Genomic DNA, 16431 nt, shown 5'->3' with positions numbered 1-16431 from the left:
TTCATTTTATGTGTGTGTACATTGGGGTTGGAATCTGTATCTTATCTCTTATCTATGTTAACTGCTTAATACACACAGTGCTTGCTCACAACTTTATCTACACACAAAAACACAACAGATATTCACAACTCTTAACACCCTTCTCTGACAATGACCATTCATTTTGCACATTTTCACACATGCACAGGTGAAACAACAAACAATTTATACCATAGTATCTCTTATTCCCCAAGACACATACAGTGAGGGAAAAAAGTATTTGATCCCCTGCTGATTTTGTACATTTGCCCACTGACAAAGAAATGATCAGTCTATAATTTTAATGGTAGGTTTATTTGAACAGTGAGAGACAGAATAACAACAAAAAAATCCAGAAAAACGCATGTCAAAAATGTTATAAATTGATTTGCATTTTAATGAGGGAAATAAGTATTTGACCCCTCTGCAAAACATGACTAAGTACTTGGTGGCAAAACCCTTGTTGGCAATCACAGAGGTCAGACGTTTCTTGTAGTTGGCCACCAGGTTTGCACACATCTCAGGAGGGATTTTGTCCCACTCCTCTTTGCAGATCTTCTCCAAGTCATTAAGGTTTTTAGGCTGAAGTTTGGCAACTCGAACCTTCAACTCCCTCCACAGATTTTCTATGGGATTAAGGTCTGGAGACTGGCTAGGCCACTCCAGGACCTTAATGTGCTTCTTCTTGAGACACTCCTTTGTTGCCTTGGCCGTGTGTTTTGGGTCATTGTCATGCTGGAATACCCATCCATGACCCATTTTCAATGCCCTGGCTGAGGGAAGGAGGTTCTCACCCAAGATTTGGCGGTACATGGCCCCGTCCATCATCCCTTTGATGCGGTGAAGTTGTCCTCTCCCCTTAGCAGAAAAACACCCCCAACGAATAATGTTTCCACCTCCATGTTTGATGGTGTTCTTGGGGTCATAGGCAGCATTCCTCCTCCTCCAAACACGGCAAGTTGAGTTGATGCCAAAGAGCTCCATTTTGGTCTCATCTGACCACAACACTTTCACCCAGTTTTCCTCTGAATCATTCAGATGTTCATTGGCAAACTTCAGACGGGCCTGTATATGTGCTTTCTTGAGCAGGGGGACCTTGCGGGCACTGCAGGATTTCAGTCCTTCACGGCGTAGTGTATTACCAATTGTTTTCTTGGTGACTATGGTCCCAGCTGCCTTAAGATCATTGACAAGATCCTCCCGTGTAGTTCTGGGCTGATTCCTCACCGTTCTCATGATCATTGCAACTCCACAAGGTGAGATCTTGCATGGAGCCCCAGGCCGAGGGAGATTGACAGTTCTTTTGTGTTTCTTCCATTTGCGAATAATCGACTGTTGTCACCTTCTCACCAAGCTGCTTGGCGATGGTCTTGTAGCCCATTCCAGCCTTGTGTAGGTCTACAATATTGTCCCTGACATCCTTGGAGAGCTCTTTGGTCTTGGCCATGGTGGAGAGTTTGGAATCTGATTGATTGATTGCTTCTGTGGACAGGTGTCTTTTATACAGGTAACAAGCTGAGATTAGGAGCACTCCCTTTAAGAGTGTGCTCCTAATCTCAGCTCGTTACCTGTATAAAAGACACCTGGGAGCCAGAAATCTTTCTGATTGAGACGGGGTCAAATACTTATTTCCCTCATTAAAATGCAAATCAATTTATAACATTTTTGACATGCGTTTTTCTGGATTTTTTTGTTGTTATTCTGTCTATCACTGTTCAAATAAACCTACCATTAAAATTATAGACTGATCATTTCTTTGTCAGTGGGCAAACGTACAAAATCAGCAGGGGATCAAATACTTTTTTCCCTCACTGTATCTGTGGCTGAAATACAGTGAGCTCCAAAAGTATTGGGACAGTGATAATTGTATTTGTTGTTTTGGCTCTGTACTCCAGCACTTTGGATTTGAAATGATACAATGACTATGAGGTTAAAGGTATTTTGATTCGTATCGGGTGAACCGTTTTGAAATTACAGCACTTTTTGTACATAGTCCCCCCATTTTAGGGGACTAAAAGTATTGGGACAAATTCACTTATGTGTATTAAAGTAGTCAAACGTTTAGCATTTGGTCCCATATTCATAGCACGCAATGACTACATCAAGCTTGTGACACTACACATTTGTTGGATGCATTTGCTGTTTGTTTTGGTTGTGTTTCAAATTATTTTGTGCCCAACAGAAATGAATGGTAAATCATTTATTGTGTCATTTTGGAGTCACTTTTATTGTAAATAAGAATAGAATATGTTTCTAAACACTTCTACATTAATGTGGACGCTACCATGATTACAGATAGTCCTGAATGAATTGTGAATAATGATGAGTGAGAAAGTTAAAGATGCACACACACCCAGACATGATATTTTTGCGTCTGTAACTTTCTCACTCATCATTATTCATGAGGAATATGGGACCAAATACAAAACGTTTGACTACTTTAATACACATAAGGGAATTTGTCCCAATACTTTTGGTGGGGGGACTATGTACAAAAAGTGCTGTAATTTCTAAACAGTTCCCCTGAAAATACACTCAAATTAAAGCTGACAGTCTGCACTTTTAACCTTATAGTCATTGTATCATTTCAAATCCGAGGTGCTGGAGTACAGAGCCAAAACAACAACCAAAAATGTCACTGTCCCTATACTTTTGGAGCTCACTGTATCTGTCCCTTCTGAATGTGGGACAACACTGAACATTGATCAGTATGCTGACCATGACAAGGGGAAATAGAGTGTAGCAGGAAATATGACAGGATTATAGATTCCACAAGGTCGGACCAAGATGCATCCTTTCCAGGATAACATCACATTACCAGGAAGGAAGCTTTCACTCCAACATCTGGTCTTCACAGATGCAGAAACCCTTTTCACTGTAAAATGGAGTGCATTGCATTTATAAAGCACTTTTCACAAGGTCTCAAAGCGCTTTACTTTGGGTCCAGAAAAGCTCTTGAGAGTGGAGCTCAAGCTGGCATGTTGTTGTGTTGAGTGAATAAAGCTTGCTTACATGTTGGAGAGAAAGGGGGGAAACTATTAACACAAAAGCACTCCCACGCTTGTTTAACATCACCACCCTTCAACGCTGGGGCTTGGCCAAACTTCATAGAGTGACTGTCTACCTGTATGAATAGAGCATTCAATATAAAACCACCCACAAACAACCAACCTTCATTTCAGAGCAGGATGGTCTGTGACATAACTGTAACCTCTCCACAGTGCCTTTTTCTTCCTGCCTATAGAAATCCTGATTCACATGGACATTTTGTGTTTTGTTGACATGGAATTCCCACCCTGCTGAGAGTACAAACAAGCTTGGCATTAAGACACAAACCCAGGGCAGGACAGACACTGAAGAGGAGATAGCTGGGGCCCGTTCATTGTAAATCATATAGCCAAGTTGAATAGGCTGGCTGACAGTCCACAACTACTGCACAATATGCTAATACATCCATCTAATGTTGTAAATTAAGTTCTGGTCACGTCAGGGTTTGCATTGTATTGGAGCCTTCCCACAGAGCATACAAAAGGCCAAACATGAGTCACTGTACTTGGACCTTAACTGTTCAATGTATCTGTATGTTCTCCATTATCTGGACACATCCTTTGATACAATTTATTTCACATGGGTCTAGATTATTTCCAAGCAGGTCAAGTTCCTTGCCTCAGCCAGGGTACAATATAAAATACAATATTCCAGTGGTAGACAACACAAGTCGATGCTGTATGCCTTGGTTGCTTCCTTGTGGAGGTTGTGATGTATTGGAAGCATTGGATATAATCAGATGTTTGTACAGTAGTGTTGATTTTGAGTTGATATTATATAGAAAGATCACCACTTTTACTGAAGGCCTATAGAAAATATATATCTGATTTTCTCAAGACACTATGTAAAAGGCATTTCCAGAGGCTTTATCTTGTGAAGATAATCCATTTTAAAGTCCTAGTTCCCTGAACTATTTGATACATTTAGGCCTATATGTATTTCAAAATTCGTTTCCACGTGCACGAGTCTTCCATACGCACCTGCATTGTGTTACACCTGTTACCGGAACCCGCAGACGCATTCTGCATGGTAAAGTTCCCTTGACACCTGGGGTGTATTCATTACGTCTTGCAACAGAAATAGTTTACCGTTTAAGAACCAAACGGAAGCAAACAGAGCAAACGGAACGAAACGGAGAGGGACCGACTAGAATATGTCCAATAGAAACTCTGGTTTTCATTTCGAGTAAATGGTTTGATTCGTTTTGCAACAGAATCGGCGTAATGAATACACCCCCTAATCGTTCGAATGAATTTATTTGAAGGACTATTATTTACATAAAATGAAGAAAGTACGCGTATGAAGCGTTGCATCGACAAATGTCTCATGGTTTGATCAAATAGTTTATTTCTGTATCGATTGACTAAAGGTTAGTCGTCTTTTAGAGGCTTCTGCGTTGGAATGGTGAAGAACAAAATGGGAAATATGATCTTGCTTGCGCTTCTTGGTTGGTTTCCTACGGACAGGTAAGGTTTTATCTGAAAAAAAAACTTTCAGACACGCCTCTACCATTTCTTAAACAAAAAAACAAAAAAAATGAGATGTGCGTTTTCTTGTTTCTTTCCAAAATAAGCATGGTGACAGGTGTAAACATGACAAGGCCAACCCAAATCGTGGTCACGTTTGAACTTTTAACATTAAATGTTGCTAAAAATTATTACACGATAGCACTTATATGCGAATTAAGCAGTTTGAAAAACCGTTGCTATTAAACATTTGAATGCTCACAAACAGATGTCTTAACAATTTACTATCCTCTCTTTCTTTCTCTCTCTCTCTTTCAGAGGTGTTTTCCATCCAGGTGATTGTTCCTCAGACAGAGAGGAGTACAGCTCTCTTTGCCTCGGTCATCATACGCTGTGACTACTCCACCTCCCACCTCGGCCAACCAACAGGAGGTCCTGGTCACCTGGCGCTATAAGTCCTTCTGCAAGGACCCCGTGCTGGAGTTCTACTCCACAGGTGAGATACATGTATTACAGGACAGACGAAGGAGTGAAACCTGAGTGACCATGTGAACCATGAGTGGACACTAGTGTAGCCCTCCCGCTGTCTATACGTTATCATGTCTTCTTATAATGGGGCTCTAGCCATTGTCTTATCATAAATCGTAACAACAGGGCTGTGGAGATTGATGTCATACTGTAATAGAGCAGTGAAGATTGTGCTGCTACCATGTTGTGTTGCTACCATGCTGTGTTGCTACCATGCTGTGTTGTCATGTGTTGCTGCCATGCTATGTTGTTATTTGTTGCTGCCATGCTATGTTGTTGTCTTAGGTCTCTCTTTATGTAGTGTTGTGGTGTCTCTCTTGTCGTGATGTGTGTTTTGTCCTATATTTTTATTTTATTTTTTATTTTAAATCCCAGCCCCTGTCCGCACAGGAGGCCTTTTGGTAGGCTGTCATTTTAAATAAGAATTTGTTCTTAACTGACTTGCCTAGTTAAATAAAGGTTAAATAAATAAAAGATTGTGATGTAATAATAGAAATGTGTAGCTTTGGGCTGTGGCAATTGTAATGTCATGCTGTGGAGATTGTGCTGACATAATGGGAATATGACAATTGTGACTATAATGGAGCCTCAGAGATTTAATGGGATGTCATAATTGTATAGGAATGTCATAATGAGGCTTTGAAGATTGTATGATGTCATAATGGGGCTGTTGAGCTTGTACTGTCATAATGGGGATGTGGAGATTGTGATATCATAATGTTGCTGTGGAGATTGTGATGTCATTGTGGTGCTGTGGAGATTGGGACACCAATATTATAAGGGAGCTGTGTGTGTATAATGGTGATAATGCTCCCATTCTCCTCCTGCTGTAGCCTATCAGGCTGCTCTGCAGCTGGGCCAGGACCCAACCAATGACTGTCCAGACCGCCAGCGCACCAATGAGGTCATGCTTGGCTCTGAGTATCGGGAGCGCAAGATATCCATCCAAAACAGTGAGTCTGTGACCCCAACATACCCCAAATCTCTTCAGCTTAAACACAAGGAGATGTGTAAATGTTATCATGCACATGTACAGTAAGTGTTTCTGTGTGTGTGTCCACAGAGGCCGACCTGGTTATCAATGAGGTAATGTGGTGGGATAACGGTGTGTACTTCTGCTCCTTCGACGCGCCCGGAGATACTTCAGGAGACTCAGACCGCGAGGTCAAACTCATTGTTTACCGTAACTGACTATTAGACATAGGCCTAGTAGTGTATATTTAGGGCAAGTTTTAATTGCAAGTTCTACCAATGCTTTACTTTAATTGACAAACTATGGGTTGTCTTTGGCGCATCATTAAAAAGGACCCTCGGGCTTAAGACGAACTGTGCAGCTAAGATGTTACGCAATATTGGATCATGTTTCATTCTTACATAACAACTATCATGTAAACTTCCTCAAATTATTTTGAGGTTCAGAGGTTCTCTATGTAAAACATGCAACGGGTATATAATGTAATGGGCTATTTTGTCTTTATAAGAATATAAGTGACATATCAGGGTAGAGACTTGCTATAGTTGTCTGTGTAGCACTTTAAAATCAATGTGAGTAACACAGGCCTTTTTGGCACTAGCGTCATTTTTATGCTTTTAAAATTGCCCAATCCCAAATTAACTCCACTACCCCCTATGCATTTCTGTAGATCTAAAAGTATAAACAAAATGGTAGTAGCTCCAACACCATGCGTGGCATACGGCGGAGGCACGCGTGAGCATACAAATCGAAATGAGAGGGGCGAGGGGAAGGGGTTAGTTTGGGATTCAGCATCCTGCTGTATCCACTGTGGTGGTATGTGTCCTAGTATGTGACCCGTGACCTCTGACCTTGGTCCAGATTGGCTGACGGTGCTGTTTATCATCATCGGGGCTTTGCTTCTCATCATGCTGTTCTGCATCTGCTGCTGCCAGTGCTGCCCCCAGAAGTGCTGCTGCTACATCCGCTGTCCCTGCTGCCCACCTTGCATCAGTCTTAATTTTGGCACTCTTTTTTTAGATTTAGTCTAGTCGAAAATATCATTAAAGATGCACTATACAGAAATCGCTCCGCCATTTCCTGGTTGCAAAAATGCTAATAGTTCGCTTAACTTCCAGTTATGTGACAAAACAAGCAAGTATAGTGTAGAGAATCAGTGTACTATCTAAACCGCTGTGAAATATATTTTCCATAACCAAAAATATTGTATTTTCATCTGTTTAAAGCTGGTGTTAAAAATCGAAAGTAAAAGATGCAAAAACAAAATGTAAGAACGGAAAGCATAGAAATAGCACACACAGAACAGATCTACGCTTCATAGACTTGCTTTCAATGAGAATGACAGATCTATAACCAACATTTCTATGTGAATATTGCAGCTTTAAGTCTTAGTCACATTTTTGTCATTTGAATAATGATTTAGTCTAGTTATTTTCAAAATGATGAAAACTGGGCCAATTTTGTCAACTTAAATACCCTTTCATTTTAGTCACATTAACCTATAGTAAACATAAATCACTGACTTCCATGTGCACAAACATACATAGCCTTATCCTACAACATATCTTTCTCCATAACGTCCTATCGCATGATTCTCTTCCCAACAGCCAAATTGGCATAACAAATTACTCTGCAGCAGATTTTAAAAAATCACACCCCTTGACATACTGTAGCTATATTGTAATCAAAACTGTGTCATAAGTAGTAGTCTGATAGGTTGCAGCAAACAAACTAGCTAGCATTATCAATCTGTTATTACCTGAGCGTATATATTGGGATGACACTTTTTTTTTCTTTTTTCTTGAGGTTGGTAGTATTTTTCACTGTCAACTTGTGGGTAAAAATGATGCATCGGTCTTGTTTGAATAAGTAAAGTGGCTCCAAACGTCGGCTCTTTTTCTACCGGGAGCTTGTTCCACCGGGAGAGTTGCCATGTTTGCATCAATGATTTGTTGCCGCTAGGGTAGCAAAATTCAGAGAACTTCCAATAAATTCCCTGCTTATTCCCTCCTGATTCTGGTAATGCTCCAACCGGGATTTCGGGGAAACCAGGGAATTGATTGAACGTTCAAGGAATTGTGCAACCCTAGATTGGAGAAGGGTTATTAGGCAGAGAGCTGACTCGTGAATGACCTGGGCATGGTATTTATTTTCCACCAATAACAGCATTGCAACATTGCAATGAGAAAGCCCTACAATTCTGCTAATGTCATGCATGCTTTTGATTGGACCAAACAAATAATACTGAAAAACTCTCAATCTCACCAAAAACTATTGTCCAGTCCACTTACTAGTCAGATTGTAGTCAGAGAATTTAGTCTCATCTCGTTTTCGTCAGCCGAAATGAAAAATCATTTTTGGTTAGGTATTGTTTTTTCTGGGTCTATTTAATCAGTTATCATCTCGTCAATTGCCACCGGAAAATAGGTGTTTGTTGAAATTCACTGCCCTGCATGCTGTAAAACGATCTACTGAACTCAGGTCAGTCTTATAATGGTGCTAATGCTGTGTCATCCATTATGTCTCTAGGCTCGTTCTCTGATGGGTATCCTACCAAGTCCAACTTTGCCATGGCCCCGATGGGCTCCTCACCCCTGCCCCTCCAGCAGCAGCCTCCCCCTATCCCCCACCACCACCACGGTAACGGCAGCGTGCACGGCACCAACCAGATGTTGGACTTAGCCAGATAAGGGGGATGGACGTGTACGGTCAGATGCCTGCCCCTCATCATCAGCACCTGCCACCCCAGGCCCACCAGTACCAGCCCCAGTCTCAGCCTCAGCCCCAGGGGGTCCCCTTCACGGCCGCCCCCCCGAGTATGCTGCCTGCCCTGAATGAGATGGGGGTGAGGGGGGTGGCGAGGAGGGTGATCACTTTGCCCCCTATCGTCCAGCGGGTCCCCAGCTTCTCCTCTCGCAGGGGGACTAGAAGGGGAGGAGGAGGGACCAGGGGGTTCCCCAGAATATCCAGTCAATCCAGTGGCAGCTCCAACCGGACCAGCGTTGACGGAGGGGGGGGGGGGGGGGGGGGCGACAGTGGGCATTACCGTGACACGCTGTGTGAAAACCGCCACCCCTCTCCTCCGCGGCGAGGCATTCTGCATAGCTACAGCGATGAGTCGGACTGGGACAACAGGAGAGGAGGGCCGAGGAGGGAGGGGCGAGGTTCGGCTGGGAGTAGGACGGGTTGGTCCGGGTCAGCACAGCGGTCCTGTAGTCGCGATGACCTGATGAAGGAGCTGCATCGGTCGGCCCCAGCCAGGCAAGACGGGAGCTACTCACCTCCTCCCCTTCTACAAGGGTCCTTGAGCTCAGATGAGGAGGACAGCAGGAGAGGGGGAGGAAGGGACGGGACAGGGGGAGGCAAGGGGAAGCTGTGGCCAGAGAAACGCCCCAGCTACTCCTCCATCGATATCCAGAACGACAACAGGAGGAACTACGACCGCTACTCGGTAAGAAACACACACGAGTGCTGATGTACGACTCCTACCCATATACAGTGCATTCGGAAAGTATTCAGGCCCCTTGACTTTTTCCATATTCTGTTACGTTAAAGCCTTATTCTAAATTGGATTAAATTATTATTTTTCCTCATCGATCTTCACATAATACCCCATGATGACAAAGCAAAAACAGGTTTTTAGAAAATTTTGCAAATGTATAAAGATATAATAATACAGAAATATACATTTACATAAGTATTCAGACCCTTTACTCAGTACTTTGTTGAAGGACCTTTTCTCATGGTCTGAGAGACCTTTAAGTGCCTTTTGGGAAACTCCAAGCGGGCTGTCATGTGCCTTTTACTGAGGAGTGGCTTCCATCTGGCCACTCTACCATAAAGGCCTGATTGGTGGAGTGCTGCAGAGATGGTTGTCCTTCTGGAAGGTTCTCCCATCTCCACAGAGGAACTCTGGAGCTCTGTCAGAGTGACCATCGGATTCTTGGTCACCTCCCTGACCAAGGCCCTTCTCCCCCGATTGCTCAGTTTGGCCAGCTCTAGGACGAGTCTTGGTGGTTCCAAACTTCTTCCATTTAAGAATGATGGAGGCCACTGTGTTCTTGGGGACCTTCAATGCTGCAGACATTTTTTGGTACCCTTCCCCAGATCTGTGCCTCAACCCAATCCTGTCTCGGAGCTCTATGGACAATTCCTTCGACCTCATGGCTTGGTTTTTGCTCAGACATGCACTGCCAACTTTATATAGACAGGTGTGTGCCTTTCCAAATCATGTCCAATCAATTGAATTTAGCACAGGTGGACTCCAATCAAGTTGTAGAAACATCTCAAGGATGATCAATGGAAACCGGATGCACCTGAGCTCAATTTCAAGTCTCATAGCAAAGGGTCTTAATACTTATGTAAATAAGGTATTTCTGTTCTTTAAAAAAAAGAAATGTACAAACATTTCGAAAAACCTTTGTCATTATGGGGTATTATGTGTAGATTGATGAGAAGAAAAAATTAATTTTATAATAAGGCTGTAACGTTATAAAATGTGAAAAAAGGGAAGGGGTCTGAATACTTTCCGAATGCTCTGTAACATTGTGTACTCACACATACACTACATTCGGGATCGTACTGTCCTGGAACGGACATACTGTACATGCAGAATGGTACAGTACACACACACGCATCCAGACATTCACATGCACTCTTTTTACCACACAAATTACACTAGCGTAATAAACAGATTTCGTTACCCTCTCCTCTCCTCTTTCTCTCTCCCCATCCCTTTCTCTGTTTCCCTCTCCCTGTCTTTTTCTTTTTTTCAGGATAAGAGCTCTCGTAGTGGTACCAGTGTGGTGATCTGAAACCTACCTACCTACCTGAAACCTACCTGCCTTTCTGACTTTTCCTCAGTGTAAAATGATGGTTTGTGTCTCCACAAACTGTCTGTCTGTCTTCGGAAGAGAATTGAAGAAAATGGGTTCGTAAACCAAAATCATTAAAAGGATATGCTGTAGTTAGGTGGCTCAAATGCCTTTTATACCTGTATAGACTTACAGCTTTAACAGTACCTACACTCCCCTAAGTATTTATTTGGACAGTGAAGCTATAACTTTTAATTTGGCTCTGTACTCCAGCAGTTTGTATTTGAGATAAAATGTTTTATGAGTTGACATTACAGAATGTCACCTTTTATTTGAGGGTATTTTCATACACATTTGTTTTACCGTTTTAGAAATGAAAGCCCTTAATGTATCTAATAATAATAATAATAATAATATGCCATTTAGCAGACGCTTTTATCCAAAGCGACTTACAGTCATGCGTGCATACATTTTTGTGTCTCCCCATTTGAAGGTGTCATAAGTATTTGGACAAATTAAATTATAGTGTATTAAAGTTGTATTTGGTCCCATATTCCCAGCACACAATGACAACATCAAGCTTGTGTCTACACACTTGTTGAATGCATTTGGCAGTTTGTTTTGGTTATGTTTTGGATTATGTTGTTTCTGAACAGTTCTACATTAATGTGAATGCTACCAGGATTACTGATGATCCTGAATGAATCGTGAATAATAATGAGTGTGAAAGTTACAGATGCACAAAGATCATGGCCCCAAAACATGCTAACCTCTCACCATTACCATTACATTAACAGGGGAGGTTAGCATTTTTGTGGGGGTATGATATTTATGCCTCTGTAACTTCCTCATTCATTATTATTCACGATTTATTCATGATTATCCGTAATCATGGTAGCATCCAACTTAATGTAGAAGTGTTCAGAAACATATTCTATTCTTACTTACAATAAAAGTGACTGCAAAATGACACTACATTATTTACCATTAATTTCTATTGGATACAACATCATCTGAAACACAACCAAAACAAACTGCAAATGCATCCAACAAGTTTGTAGTCACAAGCTTGATAGTCATTGGGTGCTAGGAATATGGGACCAATTACTAAACTTTTGTCAAAATGTATTACACTAGAAGTGATTTTGCCCAAATACTTGACACCTTCAAATGGGCGGACTAGATACATAAAGTGCATTCATTTCTAAACAGTAAAACATATGTAGAAAAATACCTTGAAATAAAAGGTGACATTCTGTACTGTCACCTTATATAAAACATTTGATCCTCAATCCAAAATGCTGGAGTATAGAGCCAAATTAAAAGTATAGCTTCACTTTCCAAATAAATACGTAGGGAAGTGTATGTAGTAGTCCTGTATATTGAATGGGATTGAAGGGCAAGGTCTATATGCAAAGGGTTTATTTTTATTTTATTTATTTAACCTTTATTTAACTAGGCAAGTCAGTTAAGAACAAATTATTATTTACAATGACTGCCTACACCGGCCAAACCCGGATGACGCTGGGCCAATTGTGCGCCGCCCTATGGGACTCCCAATCACGGCCGGTTGTGATACAGCCTGGAATTGAACCAGGGGGTCTGTAGTGACGCCTCAAGCACTGAGATGCAGTGCCTTAGACCGCTGTGCCACTCGGGAGCCCAAGGGAGAAGATGGAGGGAGGGTGGCTACAGGAAGACCTTGCAAGTAAGCATTTCACTGTGGTGTTTACACCTGCTGAATCCTGTGCACATGATAAATACACTTTGATTTGATATGATTTAGAATACCGGAACCGGAAGGCACATATTTTACCTTTTGAAATCATGTACGTTTTTATTATTTTAGAATACGTTTTTTTTTACCATATAATTTACGTATAGGACAATGAAGAACATATAGCACGTTTATCATCAGTTGAAGGAATATAATTTGTTTATTATTGTACAATCTGTCAAGTGTGTTTCTCTCTTTTCTTTATAGATATAGTTTTGTATAGAGTATTTTGTTGTAGATTCTGTAGTGTGAGACTGTTTCTTGTTCAGGTTTGCCCAAGTAGGCCTACCTCTCTCTGTCTGTTGTTTATACAGTTGTCTGTTGTATGGTGAAAGTGAAGTGAAATCTTCATTGGCCTTGCTTTGTGTGGCATGTTCGAGCGTACTGTACAGTGAAAATTGTTATACGTCTATTACATTTTTACATTTCAAACCTGTCTGAAGTTTTTATAAAATATATTACAGATGGAGATGCTTTAGGTAAACAAAGTGCTGTGTGTACATGTGAGTCTTTTTACTTCTGCCTATGTACAGTATATGTAGGTTTCGCATCAATTAGGTTCGAACAAATATTTTCTACAGGGAATATACTATAAATGTAAGTTATGTAACACATTTTAAATAAATAGGTTTAGAGAACTGATGTGTGCCTTTTTAATTCTTAATACCATCGTTTTCATCTACACTGGTTCTCAGATGTTATTAAACTAATAATAGCTTGAGACATGCATAAGATAGAAATGCTGGTAGAGCAGTTGGTAGAGCATGGCGTTTGCAACGCCAGGGTTGTGGGTTTGATTCCCACGGGGGGCCAGTATGAAAAAAAAATAATAATAATGTATGCACTCTGGATAAGAGCGTCTGCTAAATGACTAAAATGTAAATGTAAATATTGGTCCAGCAGAGGGAGACATTGACTTAACACGCTGCAGTACTTCTCTGCATGGTGGTGCACTCCTTGGAACAGCTGCACTTTTTCTCAATGTCGCTGTGGGTATACAGTGCATTCTGAAAATATTCAGACCCCTTGACCTTTTCCACATTTTGTTACATTACAGCCTTATTCTAAAATTGATTCAATCGTTTTTCCCCCCTCATCAATCTACACACAATACTCCATAATGACAAAGCAAAAACAGGTTTTTAGAAATGTTTGCTAATTTATTACAAATAAAAATCTGATAACACCCATTTACATAAGTATTCAGACCTTTTACTCAGCACTTTGTTGAAGCACCTTTGGCAGCCTATACAGCCTCGGGTCTTCTTGGGTATGACCCTACAAGCTTGGCACACCTGTATTTGGGGAGTTTCTCCCATTCTTCTCTGCAGATCCTCTCAAGCTCTGTCAGGTTGGATGGGGAGCGTCGCTGCACAGCTAATTTCAGGTCTCTCCAGAGATGTACGATCGGGTTCAAGTCCAGGTTCTGGCTGGGCCACTAAAGGACATTCAGAAACTTGTCCCGAAGCCACTCCTGCGTTGTCTTGGCTGTGTGCTTAGGGTCGTTGTCCTGTTGGAAGGTGAGCCTTTGCCCCAGTCTGAGGTCCTGAGCGCTCTGGAGCAGGTTTTCATCAAGGATCTCTCAGTACTTTGCTCTGTTCATCTTTCCCTCGATCCTGACTAGTCTCCCAGTCCCGTCCGCTGAAAAACATCCCCACTGCATGACGCTGCCACCACCTTGCTTCACCGTAGGGATGGTGCCAGGTTTCCTCCAGATGTGATGCTTGGCATTCAGGCAAAGAGTTCAATCTTGGTTTCATCAGACCAGAGAATTTTGTTTCTCATGGTCTGAGAGTCCTTTAGGTGCCATTTGGCAAACTCCAAGCGGGTGGTCATGTGCCTTTTACTGAGGAGTGGCTTCCGTCTGGTCACTCTACCATAAAGGCCTGATTGGTGGAGTGTTGCAGAGATGGTTGTCCTTCTGGAAGGTTTTCCCATCTCCACAGAGGAACTCTGGAGCTCTGTCAGAGTGACCATCGGGTTCTTGGTCACCTCCCTGACCAAGGCCCTTATCCTCCGATTGCTCAGTTTGGCCAGGCGGCAAGCTCTAGGAAGAGTCTTGGTGGTTCCAAACTGCTTCCATTTAAGAAAGATAGCAGACACTGTGTTCTTGGGAACTTTCAATGCTGCAGAAATTTGTTGGTACCCTTATCTCTGCCTCGACACAATCCTGTCTCAGAGCTCTACAGATAATTCCTTTCGACCTCATGGTTTGGTTTTTGCTCTGACATGCACTGTCAACTGTGGGACCTTACAGTGAGGAAAAAAAGTATTTGATCCCCTGCTGATTTTGTAGGTTTGCCCACTGACAAAGAAATGATCAGTCTATAATTTGAATGGTAGGTTTATTTGAACAGTGAGACACAGAGTAACAACAAAAAAATCCAGAAAAACGCATGTCAAAAATGTTATAAATTGATTTGCATTTTAATGAGGGAAATAAGTATTTGACCCCTTCTCAATCAGAAAGATTTCTGGCTCCCAGGTGTCTTTTATACAGGTAACGAGCTGAGATTAAGAGCACACTCTTAAAGGGAGTGCTCCTAATCTCAGCTTGTTACCTGTATAAAAGACACCTGTCCACAGAAGCAATCAATCAATCAGATTCCAAACTCTCCACCATGGCCAAGACCAAAGAGCTCTCCAAGGATGTCAGGGACAAGATTGTAGACCTACACAAGGCTGGAATTGGCTACAAGACCATCGCCAAGCAGCTTGGTGAGAAGGTGACAACAGTTGGTGCGATTATTCGCAAATGGAAGAAACACAAAAGAACTGTCAATCTCCCTCGGCCTGGGGCTCCATGCAAGATCTCACCTTGTGGAGTTGCAATGATCATGAGAACGGTGAGGAATCAGCCCAGAACTACATGGGAGGATCTTGTCAATGATCTCAAGGCAGCTGGGACCATAGTCACCAAGAAAACAATTGGTAACACACTACGCCGTGAAGGACTGAAATCCTGCAGCGCCCGCAAGGTCCCCCTGCTCAAGAAAGCACATATACAGGCCCGTCTGAAGTTTGCCAATGAACATCTGAATGATTTAGAGGTGAACTGGGTGAAAGTGTTGTGGTCAGATGAGACCAGAATCGAGCTCATTGGCATCAACTCAACTCGCCATGTTTGGAGGAGGAGGAATGCTGCCTATGACCCCAAGAACACCATCCCCACCGTCACACATGGAGGTGGAAACATTATGCTTTGGGGGTGTTTTTCTGCTAAGGGGACAGGACAACTTCACAGCATCAAAGGGACAATGGACGGGGCCATGTACCGTCAAATCTTGGTTGAGAACCTCCTTCCCTCAGCCAGGGCATTAAAAATGGGTCGTGGATGGGTATTCCAGCATGACAAAGACCCAAAACACACGGCCAAGGCATTAAAGGAGTGGCTCAAGAAGAAGCACATTAAGGTCCTGGAGTGGCCTAGCCAGTCTCCAGACCTTAATCCCATAGAAAATCTGTGGAGGGAGCTGAAGGTTCGAGTTGACAAACGTCAGCCTCGAAACCTTAATGACTTGGAGAAGATCTGCAAAGAGGAGTGGGACAAAATCCCTCCTGAGATGTGTGCAAACCTGGTGGCCAACTACAAGAAATGTCTGACCTCTGTGATTGCCAACAAGGGTTTTGCCACCAAGTACTAAGTCATGTTTTGCAGAGGGGTCAAATACTTATTTCCCTCATTAAAATGCAAATCAATTTATAACATTTTTGACATGCGTTTTTCTGGATTTTGTTGTTGTTATTCTGTCTCTCACTGTTCAAATAAACCTACCATTAAAATTATAGACTGATCATGTCTTTGTC

The 16431-nt window shown here is 42.1% G+C and overlaps 1 pseudogene across 1 annotated transcript; it reads left to right on the top strand.

The window, feature by feature from the left end:
• The first annotated feature begins 4467 nt into the window (after positions 1-4467).
• Positions 4468-11044, top strand: LOC311129346 (immunoglobulin-like domain-containing receptor 1; annotated as a pseudogene). The gene is made up of 7 exons: positions 4468-4532; positions 4851-5028; positions 5894-6013; positions 6124-6243; positions 6895-7026; positions 8563-9484; positions 10809-11044. The product of its transcript is annotated as an immunoglobulin-like domain-containing receptor 1 (transcript).
• Positions 11045-16431: the final 5387 nt, after the last annotated feature.

The sequence above is a fragment of the Coregonus lavaretus genome, assembly GCF_964263955.1.
Source record: "Coregonus lavaretus genome assembly, chromosome: 5".
In the NCBI taxonomy this organism is placed as follows: Eukaryota; Metazoa; Chordata; class Actinopteri; order Salmoniformes; family Salmonidae; genus Coregonus; species Coregonus lavaretus.
Note: the sequence above shows the minus strand (reverse complement) of the source record. Positions and strands in the feature narration are given on the sequence as shown.